The sequence below is a fragment of the Mirounga leonina genome, unplaced genomic scaffold (genome assembly GCF_011800145.1).
Source record: "Mirounga leonina isolate KUSES-001 unplaced genomic scaffold, KU_Mleo_1.0 Mir_180, whole genome shotgun sequence".
In the NCBI taxonomy this organism is placed as follows: domain Eukaryota; kingdom Metazoa; phylum Chordata; class Mammalia; order Carnivora; family Phocidae; genus Mirounga; species Mirounga leonina.
Window position 1 is genome coordinate 26,629,372 of NW_023270469.1, and position 22,100 is coordinate 26,651,471.

General features: G+C 59.1%; 1 protein-coding gene across 4 annotated transcripts in view; it reads right to left on the bottom strand.

Moving 5' to 3' along the window:
- ADGRG1 (adhesion G protein-coupled receptor G1) overlaps positions 1-11,186 on the bottom strand; it is a 31,288-nt gene extending 20,102 nt beyond the window's left edge. The window contains exons 1-2 of one of the 4 annotated variants that reach the window (XM_035025121.1): positions 10,984-11,186; positions 3,078-3,144 (exon numbers count right to left, since the gene is read on the bottom strand). The gene's annotated coding sequence lies outside the window, so the exon portion shown is untranslated. Of the gene's footprint in view, positions 1-569; positions 591-3,077; positions 3,145-3,298; positions 3,377-10,983 lie in introns of those variants that run through there. The other 3 variants (XM_035025120.1, XM_035025122.1, XM_035025123.1) reach the window with 3 other exon arrangements.
- Between the last annotated feature and the right edge of the window lie 10,914 nt (positions 11,187-22,100).

The following is a 22,100-nucleotide window of genomic DNA, read 5'->3' on the forward strand; positions in this document are numbered from 1 at the left end:
TCTTTGGAGTATAAGACCCTCGTATTCCCAAAGCCAGCCACAAACCCTCCCTTTCTTTCCTCCTCCCCAGATCCCAGATCCCAGATCCCTGGCCGAGAGGTGCACGGGACACACGGCCAGGTGTCCTCCCCCCAAGAAAGCTGGGGGCCTGGGCAAGGCTGAGGCACCAGGCCCCTCCAGGGAAGGGCAGTGGAGGCACAGACCAGGATTCCATCAGCTCACTGAGCACACAGCACCGTGTCCTCCAACGCTATTTGCACCAGCCCCCTCCCACCGAGGGCAGTGCGCTCACCCCCTCCAGCAACACAGCTAACATCGATTAAGCTCTGGGAAAATGCAAGACTCAATTCTAAGCTCTTTACACAAAGGAACACATTCATCCTCCCCAAAACCTTAAGAGACAAGTGCCATTATGCTCATTTAACAAATGAGGAAACTGAGTCCCCGGAAGGTAGAGCTACCCGACGGGGACTGCCCAGCCAGCCAGGGGTGCACATGAGATGCTACCCCAGGGCCTGGCTCCAGAACCGATGCTCTCGGTTTTGCAGCCCGTTTCCCCTTGACCTTACCTGACTGTTAGAAAGCCTTCTCTTTCAAACACACAGGAAAGATGCTTCCAGATGTGTCTCCTTGGGGTTCCGAACATCCTTCCCCTGAGGGCCCAGGTGACCCCCATGCCATGGCTCCTGAAAGCCAGGATTGCAGCCTCCCAACACCCCTCAGAGGCTTATCTTTATTCATCGACGGTGCAGCCCAGAGCTCGAGTGTGACTGACTGAGGAGCCCTTACCCCCAACCACTTCCTTCTGGGGCCGCTGTTTGAATCCCCCCTTAGCGTGGCATCTGTGCCTCTCCCCGGGTCCCTGGTGCCACCCAGCTCCCCCCCAAACCCCATCCATCAGCTCTCCTAGCAGTGCTGGAGAGAAAGGGGAGATGGGGGAGAGGGATGGACCGAGAGAAGAAAGAGAGGGGGAAGGGGAGGGAGGTGGGAAGGAGCAGGGGAAGGGGAGGCAAAGGAGTGGGGGGAGAAGAAGGAAAAGGGAAGGAAGCAGGGCCAGGAATGAGAGGGACGGCGGGAAGAAGGGAGGATTAGGGAAGTCATACCCGGGTTCCTCCTTTGTGGCATCGAGTGGACTCTAAGTACACAAAGCGCGTGAACGAGTGAGCTGAGCGAGGGGCTGGCCCGCTTGCCGGCTGCAGGCTGCTGGGGCGGTGGATGGGTTTCTGGGGAGGAGGACTTTGAAGCGGAGCCAGCCCAGCCCCTGCCCCCTCGCTGGAGCTTCAAACAAAGCGGGCAGCCGGGAAGACGGGCTGCGAGCCCCGCCGCCAGCCTGGGAGAAGGGGCGCAGGTGAGAGCAGCCCCTGGCAACCGTTGCCCTGGCAACCGGTGGCAGCTGCAGAGAGGGAGCTGCGTCGCTGGCGGGCTCCGACCCAGCACAGCACAAGCACCCTAACTTGGCCGGTACCTAAGTCTCCTGACTCAGACGCTGGCCGGGCCCAGCAAGGAGCCGGCGGGAGGAAGGGCAGGGTGGAGGACGGTGGGTTATTACGGAGAGCAGCGGGGGACACCTGCCTAAGTTTGTCAACACTGACTTTAAACCCAATCCTTTTAGGACCCGGCAGGGGCTACCCTTGTGACCAAAGATGCCTATCAGCAGCTGCTTTTGCCCCTGGAGGCTGCCAGCCTGTGGCTTTGACCTTGTCCCAGGCTCGACACCCCTCCAGCCCTCATTACTGGCCCTCACAAATACAGAACGTGCATCATACTTCCCTAGAAGCATTTTAGGGGGACACGTGCTCCAAGAAGCCTTCCTAGATTGCCACAGCCCACCAGGAATCTTCATGCTGAGTTATCCCTGGGGCTGGGGGGTTCCCCCTGGCTTCCTTCCAGACAGTTCCCTGAGGGCCAAGAGTGGGTCAGATCCTCCTTTCCGTGCTGCAGAGGAAGTATCCATGCAGAAAGGGAAGAGAACACAGGCAAAGCTTCTGAAACCCCCTCTGTGTGCTAGGTACTACACTAGGCATTTTGGAAATCTATTTCTACCACTCTCCAAGGTTAGCCCTATTGAAGCTATCTTACAGATAAGGAAACAGAGGCTCGGGGAAGTGATGTGACTTGCTCAAGGCCACCTAGCTGGAACTTCAAGATCTCTCCTGAGACACGAAGACATCGAGACCAAACGTCCATCTGACGCTTGACAAATCCTGCCCCCCATCCAGTGCACATCCAAACTTTATTTGATCACCTCCAGGGACAGGGAGCTCACCTCCTCCCAAGAGGGCACAGCCCTCTGACCTCTAAGAAGTCCTTCATAGCCATTGAGTCAAAGGGGAGGGGACATCGAAGACATGGGGTGGCCTCCACGTGCCAGACAGGGCAGGGAAGAGAACCAGGGGCAGACGCCTCCGCCAGGGCCTATGGCTCCAGACCAGCAGCAGATCAGGAGACAGGGTGGCGCTGCTCAGGGGGCTAAGGGGCTAGGGTCTCAGCCAAGCAGCTATAAACGCTTTCCCAGAACAAGTGGGGAACCCCCTTGGCAATCACACTCAAAGGGGACCGAGGGGCTTTGCGATGGTTTCTGGCAGAGGCCATGGGAAAGGCAGCAGGGGCTTGGGGCCAGGGGGACGCTGTGCCCATGCAGTCTCACACCTCCCCCCCCCCGCCCCCCCACCCCCATGGACCGGAGCCAGCAGGCGGCTTCAGTCAGGAGGCAGCTATTGTCTTGCTGCTGGCCCAGAGCTGTGTCCCATTCAGGCACTATTTTTGGCCCCCGGAGGAAAAGGAAAAGAAAGCAAAGAAAGGAGTTGCTGTTCTCGGTGGAACCTTCCCCCAGAAAGGATTCCAGGGCCTGCTGGGCCAGAGAAGGCAGTCACTGTTGGATCAGAAACTTCTATGCTTAAAAAGAGCTGGCAGGGGGCTGCAGTTCAGGGGAACCAGGGGAGGGTACCGTGGGGCACCCCTGGCCTCTTATACACACTTGGTGCTCACTAACTGCAGGGACACACCAAGAAACAGAGGCACAACATCGCAGGTCCCACCCAACGTCGCCGAGCACTTGTAATGACAAAAATACTTACAGTAGCTCACAGGTCATTGTTGTCCAGAGCCAAGTCTCTGCCAAAGACATTGACCATGCTCACGGCACTGCCGGCCAGAACGGAGTGTGGAACAAAAATGATGAGGCTCATTTTACAAATCACATAGCTGAGGCTCAGGGAGCAGCGTAACTGCCCAAATAACAAGCTAGTGACCCCACACACCCCCACCCCCAGCCCGCCCCTGTCCTCCCCCGACTCACCCTGCTTTTACCAACTCCAGCACATTAGCCTTCTTTCTATCAGACACACCTCAGGGCCTTTGCATGTGCTTTCCCTTCAGCATAGCACATCCAGGAAAGAATGTTCCCTGATTGGTTTCTTCTCAGTCCTTAATCTGAATATCTCCTCCCCCAAGAATCCATCTATGATTACCCAGCCAACATTATCCTCCCCATCATCACTCTCTTCCATGCCACCTTATCCTCTTCACTTTACAGCACTTAACGCTGTCTGAGATGACCCTCCAATATGCTTACTTATTTTCCATTTCTCAGCATTTAATGTCCGGCTCACCACTTATATTTCCTGTACTAGCTCTGTGTCTGGTCCATAGTAGATGCTGCATGACTGCTAGTTAAATACATGAATGAATGAGACAGAGCTGGGATTCTAACCCAGGTCAGACCGGCTCCAAGCTTCTTCCCCATAAGAGCCAATTCCTGATGCTGTACTTTTGATCCAAAAGCGCTACTTGGGGCAGGGGGTTCCAGCACCGAGCCATCCTGACTCCCCAACCTCTGAGTAGTGGCTCAGGGGCATAAACATCTCTGCCAAGTGCTTGGCAAGAGAGGGACTCCCAAGACTGTGCACAGCTTGAGAGTAGGGATAGGACCCTAAATGCCAGCCTAGCATTTCCTCCAATACACAGCTGCCTGGTAAAGGCTCTGAAAAGTCCTGCAATGCAGAACCTGGGAGCCCAAGCCTTTCCTAAATCACTGGGACGGCAGACAGACTTTCAAAGTTGCTAGATTAGATGATGTCTGAGATCCCATCTGAACTCGTGATCACGGAACCTGGGCTTTTCTCTTGACACGAAGGCCAAGTTACTACCCCCAGGCCTCTCGACAACCTTCTCCTATGGCCCAGGGCTAAGAGGGGACCCAGGGAGGAATTTGCCATGAAGGTGGGACCCATTCCCACTACTGCAAATGCTAAACTTCTATCTGGACTCCTGTGGGCCCCCCCCAAGGTGCAGTGGGGAGGGGAAACCATACATGTCTGTGGCCAGGGAGGATCCTGGGGTCTAGGAACCTGGGGGTAGGCATATCCCAAGGGCCAGAATGCAGAGACTCACAAGGCAGCTGGAGCAGGGAAAGGAACCATGTGGGAACACAGACCATATGGAGCACACCTAACCTCCCGTAATGCGTGTGGCCGCCCACTCCATGAGGGTGGCACTATTACGCCCATTTTACAGCTGAGAAAACAGGCTCAACGGGGAGAGAAGCTCCTTGCTCAGGGCTACACAGCTGGTAACTGGACCCCAATCCAGTTCTGTACACTCCTTTGCCTGCGCTGTACCCCCTGCTCTGCATGACACCCCCTGCCCTGGACTCTCCAGGACACGGGGAGGAAGCGTCCGCCACTCTAGGGAGGTGGATAGGCAGGTCCATGAGGCTGCACTGCATCCGAGGCCTCGCAGCCCAGGAACAGGGCCTGGGCCCCCTCATCCCTACACCCACGGGGTCTGTGAACACTTCTACCCACCCTGGACGGCAGTTACTGAGGCTCCCAGCTCTGCGGGCGAGCGAACCCGAGGGCAGGAGCTGAGGCATGCTGCACCTGCTGCAGCATCTCTGTGGGGAAGCACCGGCCATCCTCCCAATGACAGCTAGAGACGGGCACCGCTCCCCCGCCTGGCTCCCCCTACGCCAGGCCAGGCACCAGGACCTCGGTATCCTTGGCTCCCAGCCCGGGGGGCTGGCGAGCAGACCCCGCCCGTCTGGTCTGGGCTGTGTGCAGAGGTGGCAGAGCCCGAGGGCGTGGCAGGTGCGGCCACAGATGTAGGATAAATACAGATTTGAGGAAACCGTGTGAGGATTCCTTCCGGCCCTGCCCACCGCGCACGGCTCTTGCCAGGCTCCATCACATGCAGGTGTGTGGGAGGGGGAAGCGCCACAGGGCCAGGAACACCCCTACCCAGGCACGGGTCCGTTGGATAGGGGCAGCAAGGGGCAACATCAACTCCCTGATGACTTGGGGGTGGGTGTGCCCCCTTCCTGACCCCTCCATCACACCCTCCAGTCCACTCCCGCCCCATCCCCAATCCCTGATCCCCAGTCTGATCCCCGTGTGCCTTCCACCCAGCCCACTGGATGATTGGGAGGCCAGTGGGAGCCTCCCAAAGATGCCACTGGATGGCGCTAATGGTGGAAGTCGGGGCACGGTGACACACAAGGCTGTGGAGCTCCCACCTGCCCCCTCAAACATCGCCTGATGCCATTCAGATGACCAGCGGGCTGGCTGCTCAGGGACTTAATGCCTGGGGACAATGTGGGACTTGGGCACCTCTCCCACTCAGGGCCAGAAAAGCTCGGGGCTGGAAGGAGCCGTGAAGAACCCCCCCTGCTGCTCAAGTTCCCTCTACAATTCCCTGCCAAACTTAAACACTTGCAGGGATGGGAAGCTCACTCCCTCAAATGGGAGCAGCCGTCTGTGGTGCCATGGCTTGGGTTCAGGCCTGGGTTCAGGCCCCCACTGACTGTCCAGGGAACCTGAGATCTGCTTCCTCATCTGTGAAATGTAGATACGGATTCAAATCTCCAAGGGCCAGCAGCACCCGAGACTGAATGACGGTCTTTGTAGGCAGTGAAACTATAGGTACTAGAGGTGGGGGGGGGGTTGTTTATGAGTCTCTCCAAGGGTTTGGCACATGGCCAGATGGTGACACAGCCTGAGGAGCAGTGGGCAGAGGGCGCCAGGCCAAACATGACTCAGTTGCTCCAGCTAGCCCCTGGGGCTCACCCCTCACATTTGTCACCATGAAGACAGGTGGATCTAGACAGTTGTCCCCCCTGCCACAGGGTCAGAGATCCAGGGTGCTAACCACAGAGTGCACCCTGAGAGCCATACCTGTCCGGGGACCCAGAGGGGGTCAGCCACCCAGCACAGGCAAGGGGCCAAGAAGCCAAGGAAACTCAGCCCAGCAGAGAAGCAACCAGAGAGTGCTGCCCAAGGAAACAAGCCCAACTTGAACTCAGGCCTCCCCTGCAGGCCCAGGACAATGGCCAAGCGGGTCAGGACTTGGGTCACAGAGAGGAGAAGGAGGGAGCCCCATTCTTGAAGAACTCCATCCCAGCAGATCAAGACCCCATTGGATGGGAGTGTCCAAGGGCCCCCATGGGCTCTGGGGGGCCTGGTGCCTTTCCCAGTGATGGCATGGGAGCACAAAGCGAATGCTCCTGGATAAACTCATGCTGCTTCCTGAGGCCTTGGTGGTGGCCCAGATCAGTGGCAATGACAATATCACTTATGGTGTTCTCACTTAACCTTCTCAAGGGACCATTACCAGCGTCACTTTAAAGATGAACGAAACAAGGCACAGAGAGGCTCATACACCTGTCCAAGTTCACACAGTTGATGGAGCCGGGACAGAACCAGACAGCCCCAGAGCCACCACCTTGGGCTGCCTCTCCTGGGGGCACAGCCAAACTGGATGATGAAGGAGCAAAGGTCTGGGACAGCTCAGCGTGGGGCTCTTCTGCTCATGGGGCCCTAGGCGGGCAGCTGTCTCCCCTAATCCCCCACAGGGTCTCATAGACATATTAGAGACTTAGGTGTCCTCATCCCCATTTTACAGCCTAAGTAATGAGGCTTTGAGAGATTGAGCTGCTTGTTCAAGGTCACTGTCCCAGGATTTGAACCTAGTTCTAACTCAGCCACCACGTGACCCTGAAGACAAAATCTTCAGCCCGGGTTTAGGGAAGACCTCTCAAAGCTGCACCATGAGCTACGTACACACTTCCCACGCAGGGGTTGCTCCAGATACCAGCAACCACCCTGCCCGGGGGTGGGACGCTCATCTCTGTGTATCGTGGGGACACTGAGGTCCAGGCGGGTGACAACCTTGGGCCCCTGCGGCCCTCTGCTTTCCTTCGTGGGCCTTGAAAGACAAAGCCAGGGCTTCTGGGAGGTGGAAGGCAGAGACCTGAGGACGGGGCAGAGAGGCCTGAGAGGTGGCTCGAGTCTCTAATCGTTGCTTATCTGGAGTTCACTGAAGTGGCCCTGAGCCCGGGGGGTGGGGAGCCGGGCTAGAGCCATTAGCTGCAGGGAGCCCGAGCAGGGCTGGCTTCCACAGCGAGCCCCCCCCCACCCTGGCCACCTCCCTGTAATGTAGAGCCCTGTCCACTGATGCCTAGAAGCTCTACCAGCTTCTCTGGGGCTCAGCCTTTATCTGTGCCTGCCTGGAACTGCCACGCGTACCACAAACTATCTGAGCCTGAGCCTGCAGCAGCTCAGGAACCTGATGCCCACCCCACTGACCTTCCCACCAGAGCGCCACTCAGGCCGGAGGGGGAGGGCGAGGTCCTGCCAGAGCCCAAGTGGCCCCAGCTCTCCCCAGGGGGGAGGAAGGATGAAGCCCCCCCCCCCCCCCGGGTTGTCTCTGGGCCTCAGCGCCTCCGTCTGCCCGATGTGGAGATCTTAGGATAAAGACTAACTTACACGGCCCAGCCCTGCTCTGCCTGCTTTCCTGCAATCACTCCTTCATGTTTACAACAGCCACCCAACGGCGACACTACTGTTACCCACTTTTTCCAGATGAGGACACTGAGGCAGACGCCCACGTTCACACCACCAGAGATGAACAAAGCCAGGGTTCTCCGCAGGCAGACGGGGCCTTGCTGTCTCCGTGGGTCCTGACACCCTAGCAGAGCGCGGGCTCGGCAGGGGCAGGGCTGGGGCTCGAGACAAGGGCGCACGCTCTCTGGCACCCAGCACGGAGCCTGGCCTGGCCCAGGGGCCCCCTCCCGACTGAGGGGGCCGGGAGAGCACGGTGGGCAAGATCGCAGACTCTGGAGCCCCAAAGACAAGCAGTTCCTCGTGGGTAAGCCTCCCGTGCCTCAGTGTCCTCGTCTCTCAAGTGGACACATCAGGAGCACCTGCCTCGCGGGAACGAAGGGGTGTGCAAAGCGCTGAGCCCAGGGCCCAGCAGGGTCTGAGGGCAGGGGAGCTCCGGGATGTTCTAGCTCAGGCCAAGCCCCCGGGGAACCAGGGAGAGTTTGGGGCTTGAGGGGCAGGCTGACCCCGGGCACGGGTCAGAAATTGTGTGTCCCGAGCTCCTCCCACGCCCTTGGCCCCTCTCCCCAGCAGTCCAGGCCTGACCCCAGAATCTGCGGGACTCCCCGAGGGCCTCAAGGAACTCCCGGTGAGGCATGAGGACCAGACGGGCAGAGGGTAAGCCCGGGGGGGCTCGAGGCCCAGCCAGCCCCTCCCCACTGTCTGAGAGGCCCCTTTGTGCCAGCCCTGCCCCACTCCCCACTTGCCATCGGCCTGGTCCCTCGGCTCCTGGTTCCCTGACTGCTGTGTTTGCTCACGTGATGCCCCATCTGCTGGGAATCCGAAGGCAGGGTCTGGGGGTGCCAGGCCCGACATCCCCACTGCCTCCTCCATGCCCTGCCCCTGACTCTTCACCCCTGCCCTGTAGAAGCCCACCTGTGCCTGCACCCCTGGGAGGGCCCCGCCCTCACCCCCACATGCAGCTCTGCCGAGGACCGAGGGACCTGTGGCCTGGCTCAGCGGGAGCATGGAGCACGGCCCACGAGGCCCCCTTCATGGCTGAGCCTGCCTCCCCCTCCCGTCTTTGTCACGCCGGGCCCTGCTAGGAAGGCGATCCCCCCAGCACACAGACCCTGCCTCTTTCAGGGGCCCTCCCTTCAGCCGGGCGGCCATCTCCCCCTGTCCCCACAGCCATGAAGCTGCCTTCCAAGCACGAGTGAGCGATGAACCCCACAGCCTGGGCTTTGGGCAGCCAGGCCACCCCGTCACAGCCTTACCCTCTCCATCCTGCGGGGGTCACCCGGCACCCGGCTGACCTGGCTGCTGGCCACAATGCCATCCCTCCGCCTGCAGAGCGGAGTGAGACCTGCCGGCTGGGCGCTCCAGACCCCATACAGTGACCCATGGCAGGTCTCCAGTGCCATCACCTGTCCCATCTCCCCGCTCTCGTCCTTCCCAAACCTTTTCCATGCAGTGGCCTCTGCCCCAAACGCCCCCCACCCCATCTTCATATATGTGATCAACCCTCTCACCCCTCCCCACCGGTCTCTAAGCTCAGCCGGGTCCTCCCAGCTCAGAAAGCTCTTCCCCTCTACGAGCAACATTATGTCACTCCTCAGCTTCAGATCCTCACTGTCTCATTTAGTGGTGTCCCTGACTAGACGGGGTGTCGCAGCCAGGCTGACCAGCCCCCGTCCAGTGGCCCAGGACCCTGAAGCCCGCATCGACAGCGCGCGCGGGCTGCCTCGCACAGCGTCTCCCCCAGACTCTCCCCGACAGGCCGTGCCCAGACTGGTGTCCTTCACAAGCTGACACTCTTGCAGCCAAGCCCCAGGGCCACAGGAGACAGGACAGCTAGCGTCACCCCTATACACCCGTTTCGCAGCTGGGACAACTGAGGCCCAGAGAGAGAGAGGTAAGGCAAGGTGCTATGACTGACGTGGATCTATATCTCAGATCCCCGGGGTCCTTGCAGCAAAGGGGGAGTAGGTCTGTCCCCCAAATTAGCCCAACCTCTAGACACTGGCAGGGGAGTTCCCACAGGACCCTGGCCTGGGCTCTGGGGAACCAACTCAGTAGCTGGTGGCTCTCACTGACAGGAGAGGCTTCTTCCCACTCAGTCTCCAACCCCAAGAAAGCACCTCTGCCCTCAGGGTACCCACAGTGAGGGGGCAGGAGCTTGGCTCAGTCTGGGCCACCCAGGAGTTCTAAGACACCTTAATTGTCTCATTCATTGCCCCCACCCCCAGGATATCAGGCACACAGAAGGCACTCAATAAGTGCTTGCATGAATAACTTCTTTGGCCCTCTGGAGATACAAAGGCTCTTCCGACCCACCCCACCAAGCAGGATGGGAGTTGGGATGGAGGGGTGAGAGGTGCCTGTCTCAATATAGGCACCCCCCCAACCCTCCTCAGTAAAACGAGCACCAGTCCCTCCTGTGGGGCCACGGAAGACCTCAGCTAGATCCCGCAGGAAGGAGGCTGGTTGGGGAAGAGGAGAGAAGAGGAACCAGTAGACCCCCCTCGCTGGAGCAGGGCGGGCACTGCGGTAGCGCCTGGGGAGAAATTCCTATCAGTGCCACACAGATGGGAGCGCCGGGGTCTGGTGGTTAGCGGGCAGGGGGCTCCGGCTGCAGCTTCTGCTCCCCCATCTATCTGCCCCTACTCCCCTGCACTCTCTCTCAGACCCCACGGCTGGGACCACAGTGGCCTGTGTGGTGAGGAGCCAGACTGCCCTTGACTCACTTGGGCACCCTGGACCCAGCCCTGAGCATCTGTGGACAAAGCCCTTCCTCCCCCAGGCTGGACCCTGGCCCTTTATTGCTACACTGGATACATGACTTGGGAGCCTCAGTTCCCCCATCTGTGTAGTGGGAGCAGGAGTGGACCAGAGAGCAGACCCCAGTTTGCTGGACCTCGTGACTATACCACCCCCGAGCCTCAGTTTCTCTAGTAACAAATGACTAGTGGCTCTGAGAGATTCCAGCCTCTGGGGCCCCATCCCCTTCTGAGCCACTTCCCTGTCCATCCTGGCCAACCCTGGAGACCCCGCACCACATAGTCCATCGGGGCTGGCTGCCACCGAGAGACCTCCGAATTCCAGCCTACCCTCCACCACACACACCGCATCCTTCCTCCTTCCTGCTGTCACACCCTTGATCTGGTACCTGGTGCCAGTGGAAGGTCCTATGTGGGGCCAGGCAGCTGGAATGCCTTTCACGATTCACCTCGGAGGCTTCACCCAGCCACCGGGGTCCGGGTGCCCCCAGTGGGCGGGCTGGTGAGCGTGGGAGGCTTCCAGCTCCTCTCTTGTGGCAGAGCAAGGCGGGCAGGGAGCTGCGGAGGCGGCAGCGTGTGTTTGCCGGGGGGACGCCCCCTCCTGCCCCAGCCGGGCTCCTCCCTCTTCCCTAGCTTGGCTGGGATGACGGGACCTTACTTACATGAGTCACGGATTTCTCAGAGGGAGGCTGGGAGGGGGCAGGGCCAAGAGAGCTCTGGCAGTGTCCCTGGGGGATGCCCATGACTCAGCGCTGGGCAAGGGGGCACATCAGCCTCACCACCCATCCAGGCAGACAGGTGCCAGGCTCCGTGGACAGACAGCCCCTGCTGGGGATAACTCTGCCTCCCCGCCCTCCATCTGTCGCTTCCCCCCACCCCCGGGGCTCTTCTCCCCCAAGTTCCTGCAGAGAAACCAGGGTTGCCACGGCGACAGGCCCCTCAGATGCTGCCTCCCCCCCCACGCCAGGCCCAGGCGACAACTGCCCCTTCCTGAAGGAGAGTCCAGCCTCCTTGGCAGCAGACAGGAGCCGGCACTGACCGGCAGAGCGGAAAGCACTGGAGAAGGGGGGACGGGGGTGTCAAGTGGCTTGGCATGTGGCCACACACAACTGACCACCTGACCGCCTGACCTTGAGCTCTCCTTGAGCCTCAGTTGTCACAGCAAAGGGACCTACCTCAATGCTCCCCAAGTTTGAACAATCCAAGACTCCCGTTCCAGATTCTGAGACCCCGGGGGTACATCTGCTGGGCCAAAGGGGAAACTGAGGCCCAGGTGAAGAACCATTCCCAGTGGCTTCCAAAAGCCCAAAGAGAGAAATTTGGAAATGGGCTGATGCCCAGTGCATTCCGTTCTGGCCACTGGCCTCTGTCAGAGGCTCCCTCCCACTGCTAAGGTTCAGAGCCACCCTGAGAGTCCGGAAGCTCCAGACGGCTCACAGCCCACCCTGCAGGCCTGGAGCTCCCCGTCTTCCCTCATCCCTACCCGATTCCCAAGTCAAAGGTGCCGTAGGAATTTCACAATATAATGAGGGTAAGTGCTGACGGCAAAAATAATAACAATAATGATTACATTTACTGACTATTTACTGCATTCCAGAATCTTCCCTCCCACCATCACCATAGCACCACAGGGCAGTGGTGAGGAGGAAAACATGTTGCTCAGGCCAGTGCCCGGCACTTGATGAGCCCTCAATAAATATTTGCTGTGAATGTGGTGATGAAGAGGGGAGAGAGCAAAAGGCAGAGAAATGCAGCTCAGAGAAGGGAATTCACGTGCCCAAGGTCACCCAACTGGGAAGTGGCACAGTTGGGATGGAGTCCCAGGGAGGTCTGACTCCACACAGTGCTCCTGACCACTCATGAATCCAGCCTCCCCGGACCCCTGGCATGGGGCCTGGGCACATCAGATGCTCAGGGCACTGCAGACCCCTTCTCTCGTGCAGGGATCTGCATTCTAGAAAAGGGACGTGGAAAAGTCCCCTGATGCCACATGAATGGAAGCTTTTTAGGCAGTCTAGGAGGCCAGAGGTCCGCTGTGGGTGAGATGTACCCCTCACCTGCCTACACAGATCAAGCCACAGGGAGAAAGGCAATAAAGTGAACGGTGAGGGGCAGGGAGGCCCCCAGGCCAGAGCTTCCAGGAAGCAGTGCTGTGCTCTCCAAGCGATCAGCCCCCCGGGCGGGCTGTGGCCGATGCCCGCGGCAGGCGGGCACTATGGGCACTTGGCCCGTGTCTGGCCCACTGTTCCCTCCCAGGGCCACAGTGGGCACTCGCTCATTGCCAGGGCTGGAGGGGCCAGGAAACAATGGAGCGGAAGTGAGTTACCCAAAAAGGATGCGGAGTCCCTGACATGCAATGTTCCTGAGCAAGTTACCGCCTCTAAGCCTCAGTTTCTCCAAGGTCTGTCCTTCAGGTCCAGGCCAGCTGGCAGCCGGGGCAGCCTCAGCTGTCCTCCGGGGGGCAAGCCAGCAGGAAGCAGTCCCTCCCAACACACCCCCTCCACAGAGGGTGCGGACCAGCCCCTCACAGGTGGAGTGTTGGAGGCACCACTCTCTCTGCAGGACATCTGAACAAGGGACACAGAAGCCTGGAGCCAGGCCCCTCGGGCCACCTGGGAAAGGCCTATGCGGTGGACTGGCCCAGGATGGAGACAACTTGCCAAGCTCTGCCCGCCCTGTCACCGTCGGGCTTCTCAGAGACCTGCTATGTGCTGGGCACCGTGCCAGGCTCCAGGGCAGGGGTGGACAGCGGGCCCACCCAGCCCTGAGTCGGGCTCACATGAGGGTGACACTGGGAGTCAATTACTGGCATTGCAGAGCTCCCAGAGTGCTCTGGGGGTCACAAATGAGAAACCCAATAAATTACTATTCATCACAATAACACCTATTATTAGTACTAATAACAGGACTGATAAGAGCTCCTGTGTCCATAGGGTTCCCTGTGCAGGATGCTCTGTTTTAGGTGGATTGTTCTCATTTCATCCCCCCAAACCTGTGGGCTGGGTCCCACTGGTTTTTTAGAGACACAAAGTAATTCAGCAAGAGAAACCCTAGTTTGGACTCGGGGGCTTACGCCAACAACGTGGGTGGGCTGGGTAGAGGGGCGGTCCAGTGGGGCCGTGGAGAACATAGAGGCAGTGGGAGAGATTGGGGGGGAGACTTTGGTCCAAGAACCCGAAGCAGGGCTAGCACTCCCTAGCCCATGTGTGAAGGTGAGGGGCATGAAGAAATGTCAGAAACCGCCCTGAAGCATGGGGGGCGTGGGAGGGGGTGCAGATCTGGGAGGCAGGGAAGAGGCTGTCCTTGGGTACAGTGGAATGGGGGGCCCCTGTGAATGAGGGAACCTTCCAACAGACCTGGAAACACATTGCGGGGCTCAGGGCTGAAGGGCTGAGTCCAGACAGGGAAAGCACCCCAGGGCAGTGTGAGCCAGCCTTGAAGACCGTGAAGAGCTGTGCCCTCCTGTGGGAAGGGTCACGGGCAACCACTGGCTGCCTGGAGGTGGGTTTTTATTGGACAAGAGCACTTCAAGTTCACACGTGTCCCTTTGCGAGCTGAGGGGTCTTGTAAAGCACTGAGCACCACGCCGGGCACACAGTAGGTGCGGACAAATATTGGCCAGTGTCACTGTGGTTACTATAAAGTCAACAAAGGCCTGGCTCTCCACAGTTTGCAAAGTCCTTTCTTTTTTTCTTCTTTTTTTTAAAGATTTTATGTGTTGGTCAGAGCATGAGAGAGCACAAGCGGGGGGAGGGGCAGAGGGAGAGGGAAATGCAGACTCCCCGCTGAGCAGGGAGCCCAGTGTGAGGCTCCATCCCAGGACCCTGAGATCATGACCTGAGACGAAGGCAGACGCCCAACGACTGAGCCACCCAGGCAACCCGGCAAAGTCCTTCCATGTCCAGTATCTCCTCTACAAAACAGTTCCCATTTAACAGAGATGAAAACTGAGGCTCGAAAAGAGAAGCTTCCCAAAGGCTCACGGCACATCAGCACCCAAGCCAGGACTTGAACCTGGGTCCTGGGATCCAGACCACGTGCTTTGCGGCCAGACACCTCCGGTTCATTCCCATGGGAAAGCCTCCTGGCCACAGGCGCGGGGGCAGCTGTGGCCCCATGATAACACCATCTCTCGTCACAGCCGCCCCAGGGCCCGGCGTGGATGGTGTTGCCCATATGACTCAGCCACTCTCACAAAGGGAGCTGTGTGCCCTGTGCCCTAAGCCTGCCTCCCCCACCCACTGCTCATCCCCCGGCTGGAGAAGGAACAAGGAGCCTGACATATCCAAGACTTGGGAGAACACGGGGCCCCGTGGGCCATTAAAATGGGACAAGTCTAATGGAGATTCAAGCCCAGGCTTGGGGTGCAGCAGGTTGGTGCCAACTCCAAGGATGGACTGCAAGGCCAGGCAAACAGGAGGGCGGAGACCACGCAGGTCCACGCCTGTTTTTCTGAGACCTTATTTGGATGTCCAAGAACAGACTGGACCCAGTTGGCTCCCTTAGGGGTGAAGCTGAGGCAGGTGCACATTGCACAAACGTGCAACCCACATTTACCTGCATCACATTTCAAAAGCTCTGGAGCTTGTGGTCAGGGCTCCTGTGTCTATACCTGTCCCAGCACTGGCCCTCTCTCCACCCCTCCCCCCTGAAGGTTTGAGACGCAGAGTCCATGCACCCCTATTGAGCACTACGTGCCAGGCAAGTGACTTTCATTCCAGCCCCCCCACCCGCCGCCGCCCCGCACAATTCTGCCAAGGAGGCCTTGTCGCATTTGCTGGGGGAAGAGACTGAGGGTCGGAGAGGGAAGGGAGCCAGCCCAAGGTCACACAGGATTTGAGCCAGGATCTAACTTCAAGGCCTTGCAACTCCCCCAGTACCACTTTCCTGGTTCCAGTGGCATCTTGACCTCATACAAACAAGAAGTGGCCTTGGGCCCAGCACAGACAGGCAGGCAGACAGACATCCCCCCTGTTCCTGTCCTGCTGGGAGGAGACCACTACAGAATGTAAGTCCTCACAGAGTTCAGGCTGGCTGGGCATCCAAGGACCACCCCTGCTGACCTCCCCAGGAGGCAGGCACACCTGGGTGCCCAGCTGCCTGAGATAGAAGGTAGACAGAGCTGCCACCCCCTCTTTCTAGGCATGACGGAATGTCTGACCTCAGCCCAGCCCCCAGCTGCACTCGGCAGGAGATTAGATCCAGCCAGAACAGGCCTGGAAGGTCATTCTGGCCACACTCCTGTCTCTCAGCCATCAGAAGCCCCTGAGCCCCAGGGCAAGGATGGGCCCACCAAAGATGGACCACAGGCTCTCTCCCCACCCCTACTTTCGTGCCGGCGAGGCTGGGCCACTCTTGCCATGGGAAACAGGTGCAGGGACAGGCATCTGGAGGCCTGGGTTCCTCAGGGGAGGTCCTAGCCATCTGTGAACATCAGGTCCCCCTTTGTAGCTCAGGGGATTGGAGCTAGGTGGGCTGGGTGGCACCTTCCCTCTTGGCCTCTGGAGCCCGAAGGATAGCTGGGAGGACCGCTCCTCCCAAGGGGCCCCCAGGTACCCTGCTCAGGCCTGGGGGAGACGCAGTGACCGGGAGGCCCCAAACTGCCCCTTGCCCCACCTAGACTCCCTCACCCCCCACCCCAGCATGGCCCTGGAGTCCTTCAAATAGCCTCGCATGGGACCTAACAGCACATGGTCCAGCTCTGAGCTTTCTGTGCTGGGTGTCCCCAGGTCTGAAATGGGGACACCAGGCCTGCCTCACCAGCAGAGCAATAACAGGGGCTCTTACATACTTCAACGGGGGCGGGGGGGGGGGCAGTGCGCAGAGGAGACTTCTAACTCCTCCTCCCCGTTCAGACAGGAGGGCTGGGACAGGCCACCCAGCTGATGTCTCCATGGTCGCGCCCCTTCTGTCAGCAACTCCCTGGGCCCTGGACTCTGAGGTTTGGATGGCACCCAGACTTAGGCCAGAGGCCTCTGGTCCAGCAGTGAGGTATTGTAGCGCCCCCACCGAGGGAGGCAAACAAGGCCCAGAGAGGTGGGGTGACTACCCGTCAGGTGGCCCAGCAGCGTACAAAGGCGGCAGGACTTGCTTTGATTCGCAGGGACAAGGTACCACCTCATTTGACTGCCAGAGTGTCCCCAGAGCCCCGGATCTCGACTTTGACCTCCCCCGTGTGCCCCACCCCTTCCCCCCCCACACCTGCCTATCGGTGCCCAGCAGAGCGCAGGCGCTGACGGCAGGAGGGGAGAGGAGGCCCCTTTCCTCACCCGGGACTCCAGCGGCCACTGCTTCTCTCTCAGGGAAAGAAAGAGCTGTGGAAAGCCCGCAGAGCGCCCGGGCTCCGGCCCCAGGAGACACCCCAACAGCTTCCAGAAGCACTGCCTTCTGCACGTGCCTCTGTCCCAGCAGCCGGGGTCTCCCCCTAAGTGCGGGGGCGCAGATGGCTCAGGAGGCATAATGGAGCGGCAATGACAGCCACTCACTAGCAGGGGCTAATTAACAGAGGGAACGTGGGGGGCCCATTTTGCTGCCCACACACCCCAAGGGAGCCAAGTTGGTCAGGGCAGAGCTGGCCGGATGCCAGGTTCCTCCCACCTCCAGCCACCCACATCCGTCTGGCTGGCTGGCACATGGGGCTGGAGGACCAGGAGGGCTGTGCCCCTTGGGGGGGGGGGGGGGGCGGACACCACTGCTCCGGTTCCTGTTCTCACACCGTGGCCCTTGCCCAGCCCCCTCGGGGTGCAGACAGGGAAAGCACCCAGGGAAGGAAGCTCCTGGGCCTTTCCCTCCATGATGGCTCTCCAGTCCCGGTGTGTCCTCAGCCACCAAGTAGCAGTCTCATCACAGAGACCTGAGGGACTTGGGGAAAGGCTAAGAATCCTGTGCTAGCCAGACAGGGCCGGCATGCCCCCAGGCCTGGGCCCTGTCCCCTCTGCTCAGCTGACCAAGGCAGGCTGTCTTTCTCTTCCTTGTCAAAAGTCAAACAACCTGGGTCAACCTGCTCCCAAACCGGTTTCCCTTGGGATCCAAGGAGGAAACAGGCTCTGGGTGCTGGGGGACAAAACAGGCAGAGGCCCGGGTGCCTGTCTCCTGCCTCCCCATCCAAGCCCTGGGGCTCGCAGCCCCACCTTGGTCCTCAACCTTACGCAGTCTACCCCACTGCCCCCCGCCAGCCTCCCTGTGCCAAAACGACCAGCCCACACTCAGAGCAGCAAGGGGGGACCCCAGGACAGCCAGGGCCTCCAAACCTGCCCAGAACCCTGAGCAGACCAAGGGCCGGGCCTCCCACATGCCCTCAGAGCATGGAACTAGCCCTGAGAGCCTGCCAAGGTCAAGTGGGCCAGGCTGGGAGTCTAACTTTGCCGAATTTTCCTGCCCCGTCCTCCACCTTAACAGCGAACAGCGACTTCTTACCTCCGAGTCTCGGCAGACCCCTGGCCGGACCCTGCTTCCTCCCCTTCTACCTCCTCCCAGGGCTCACGGGCACCCAGCCTGAGCTTGTCTGGGCAGGCTGTCCCAGGTAAGGCTCCGCCTGCCTGTCTTGAATTTCCGGCTGGCTGCCACCTCCCTCTCTCATTCCCGGATTTTCTCTGCAGGGCCTGCCCTGGCCCCCCTGGGTGCTGAGTGCCCCTCACCCTCGGCCTCAGCCCTCCATGGGTTTTCAGCACCTCCACCCAATGCATGGGCTGGCCCGCCCGTGGGCCCTGGATGAGCCTGGGGGAGTCACTGTTGGGGGGTACTGGCCCACCCTACGTAATCATCACCTCTGTGAGCGGCTCCCTGAGCTCAGGCCCCACCCGAAGCCTGGGCCTAGGCTTACCTGCTACGGGGAAAACAAGTCAGCAGCCCACAGCTGGCTGAGGTCAGCGGTAAGGTGGCGCTGCAGGGGGACGGGGATGGGATACCCAGTCTCTACCCTCAGAACCTCCAGCCTCCTGCAGGACACAAAGCAGGAACTGAGACAGACAAAAGGTGGGCACAGGGACGGGAGTTTCGTCCTAAGGAGGGGTTGGGCGCAGGTACCCCCAGGGGGTGTAGAGGCAAGTAGTCCAGACAGGCTCTGCCCCATCCCAGAGGCTCCCATGGGGGCCCTGGGCACACCCCTCCCAGCCTGCTCCTGGACCACTGGCCCTCAGCCACGCCTGGCCAGACCTTGCCTCACCCCTTGGCCTCACCTCAGACCCGCAGTTCTCCAGGGAGGGGTCTTCTCAAAGTTCTAACAGCCAGGAACCCCCTCCCCCACGTGGCTTCTGATCCCAGCCCCCACCCCCAGTATTCCCAGTCCTGACACCTGAGACACCCCTCCTTCCAAGAGGCCGTCCAGGCGTGGATTCATTCAACAAAGTCTGTATCCTGTGCCGCTGTGGGCCACCCTGTGCCCTGGGAACCTCTCCTCACCTCTCCCTAGCCCATGTGTCCCCCACAGCCCCCTGGGCTCCCCCTTACCTGGGACCCATTCCCCAGTGTCAGAATTCTTCCTTTCTTGTCTGTGTGCCCTGCCAGGTCACCAAACCCAAGCCCCAGCACAGGGCCTGGTGTAGAGAAATCCTGGGTGACTGGTGGGTGACAGAGGAAATGTGGGAAGACAAAAGGGGTGACGGGTGGGTGGGAAAACGGACAGGTGAAGGACTTAGCCATACATTTAGCGCATGCTTATCAGGGGCCTATTGCGTGCCGGGCACTGTTCTAGGCACTGGGGATGCAGAGTAAACAAAACACAAAAATCTCTGCCCTCTTAGAGCTGGAGGGGGAGATAGATAATTAATTAATAAGCCAATAAATATGAAATATATCCAGTGGTAAGAACTACAGAGCAAAGTAAAGCAAGCGGAGGAGAAAGAGACAGAGGAGAAGGTTTGGTTTCTGTCCTCTCTGAGCACAGACCGGATGTGGCAAGGGAGGCAGACTGCATGATGTTTGGAGTGAGGGCATTCCAGGTGGCCTGGACAGCACATGCAAAGGCCCGGTGGTGGGTGGGCACTTGGTGTGCCTAAGGAACAAGGAGGAGGTGGGCAGAGCTGAACCAAAAAGTCAAGGTAGACATGAGGGAGGTGAAGGAAGGATGGACAGACAGATGGACAACAAGGGAACAGGGTGGAGCCGGGTCTACAGACGTGTTGGAGAACGCCAATCCCAAAGGAGGACCTATCTATTGGCCACAGCTCAGACCTACTGGAGTTGCGGGTCCCCAGATCACCCCCAAGCCCTGTTCCCCTGGCAAATTGCCAAGGGCTATATGGCCTCTCCTCTGCCCACGGGCATGCATGCCCGCTCGGCTCAGAAGGAATGGGCCCCCTCCGCCCGTGGGCTGAGCACAGTGCACCCCAGAGAGACCAACAGGCCTGCAGGAAGACAGCCCGACTCTTAAAGCCCCAGGGTTTCCCCCAGGGCCCTGAGAGCTGCCCCAGTGACCCTGACCTGAGATGCCATCCACCCTGATAAGGACACCGGAGGAGTCCCAGTTCGTGACTCCTGTGCTCCCAACACCCAATGCTCCATCCCGGCCCCCCCCCCCCCACTCTGCCCTCATTCCCCAGGGCTCTGGGCGGTTGCTTAACCTCTCTGTGCCTTAGGTCATCTCTTAAATGAGAACAGCTGCCTTCGCCCGGCTTGCCTTCCAGAGGAAAAGGGGTGGGGTCAGCAATGTGCCCTGCCAGGGAACGTATCTGTGAGCTATCTGTGGAGCATTTGCAGGCCTGGGGGCTTGGTCTCCAGGAGCCCCCCTCCTCCACCATCCAGGACTCCTCACTCCACCCTATGAGATAGGAGGCACTTTTTAATGCAGGTTTTACAGGTAAAGGTGGGAGGTGAGGGTTGGGAGTGCTAGGTAACACATCTGAGGTCATACACAGGAGGTCTGATCCAGCACTGGGGCCCTTTGTCTGTCCCCAGGTACGCCCAGCCTCCCTTTGCTCCCCACCCCCCAGCCCTGCTCAGTGAGGAGCCTCAGGAAACGCAGAATCCTTTATCTGGATAGGAGGGAAGTGTGGAGGGGCATGAAGGGCCCCCAGCTCTGACCTCTCCCGCTCTTTCTCTGGGACCACAGGCTCAGCCTCCACACTCCCTCTTGGAGAGAATGCTGCCCACAAAGTCAAGAAGTGAGCTCCCCATCTCCGGGGGGACCCAAGGAGGAGCTCAGCTGGGGTGTCAGAGAGAAAACACCCGCCACATCCGTGGGGAAGACTAATTGGTCTTTAAAATCATTTTCCATTTACAGGTTAATTCACGAGAGCCATTTTGTACTACTTCATGTTTTTGTTCACTAACCTGATATTTACAGAGTAACGACTAGATGCCGGGCCTTATGTTTTGGAAAACGCTCCTCACTGTGCTGGGATGGGCTCTCCCTCTTCAGAAAAGAAGAGGGGGGGCACCTGGGTGGCTCAGGCGGTTAAGCGTCTGCCTTTCAGCTCAGGTCATGATTCCAGGGTCCTGGGATCGAGCCCCGCATCGGGCTCCCTGCTCAGCGGGAAGCCTGCTTCTCCCTCTCCTACTCCCCCTACTTGTGTTCCCTCTCTCTCTGTCTCTATGTCAAATAAATAAAATTAAAAATATATATATATTTTAAAAAAAAGAAGGGGAAAGATAGCCAATAGTGTTCCCTTGCTTCCCCTGATGAGTTTATTCTCCACCGGCTGCATCTTGTGGTCGCTCTCCGCTACCAGGTTCAGCCTATACCTGATCATCCACCTGCACCCTGTCTGGAGATCAGTCCTGGGTCTGCCACTCCCTGGCTGGGTGGTGCAGAGCAGGCCAAGGCCCTTCTCTGAGCCTCAGCATTCCCCGTCTGTGAAATGGGGATAAAAAAAATAATAAACCCATCCTACAGTGTTTTCAAATGATTGACATGAGGAACCAGGGCAGAAACCACTCTGAATTGCACTCTGCCCACCAAGACTCATTTCACCATCCCAGCAACTCTGAGGAGTGTCTGCCCCCATTTTACAGGTGAGGAGACTGAGGGCAACCCAGAGAGTCAGAGCAATTCATGCAAGCCCATGTGACTCGATGGCATCAGGCCACATCCTTAGCTTCTGTGACATGTATGACCAATCCTGGTGCAGCCCCGAAGGGCCTCTCCAAGTCTGCCCCATATCAAATTGATTCGGGTCTACTTGGGGTTGGTATTGGGGCAACTGGGTCATCTCCTCCTGGGGCATTTTCTGCCAGGCCTCCCCATGTCTCCTCAGAGTCAGCCCTCGCTGTATACAAACCAAACACAGGAAATGGGTACAAATGAAATGTCAAGGCCATGTGGGCAGGGAGGCTGCGGGCTGAGAACAGCACCCTAGCCCCAGTGTAGGGCTGGCTTGCCCATGGGTCTCTTCCTGGGACCAGGTGTCCCTCCTCTCTCCTGACCTCCCCAGCCCCATCTCTGCCTAGAGAAATTTCACCCACGCACCCACCCCCATGGCCCATTTCAAATGTCCTCTCTTCCAGGAAGTCCTCTGGGAGTTATCCCATCCTTTCCTATAGGAAGTCAGCCTCTGAACCTCTGAACCTT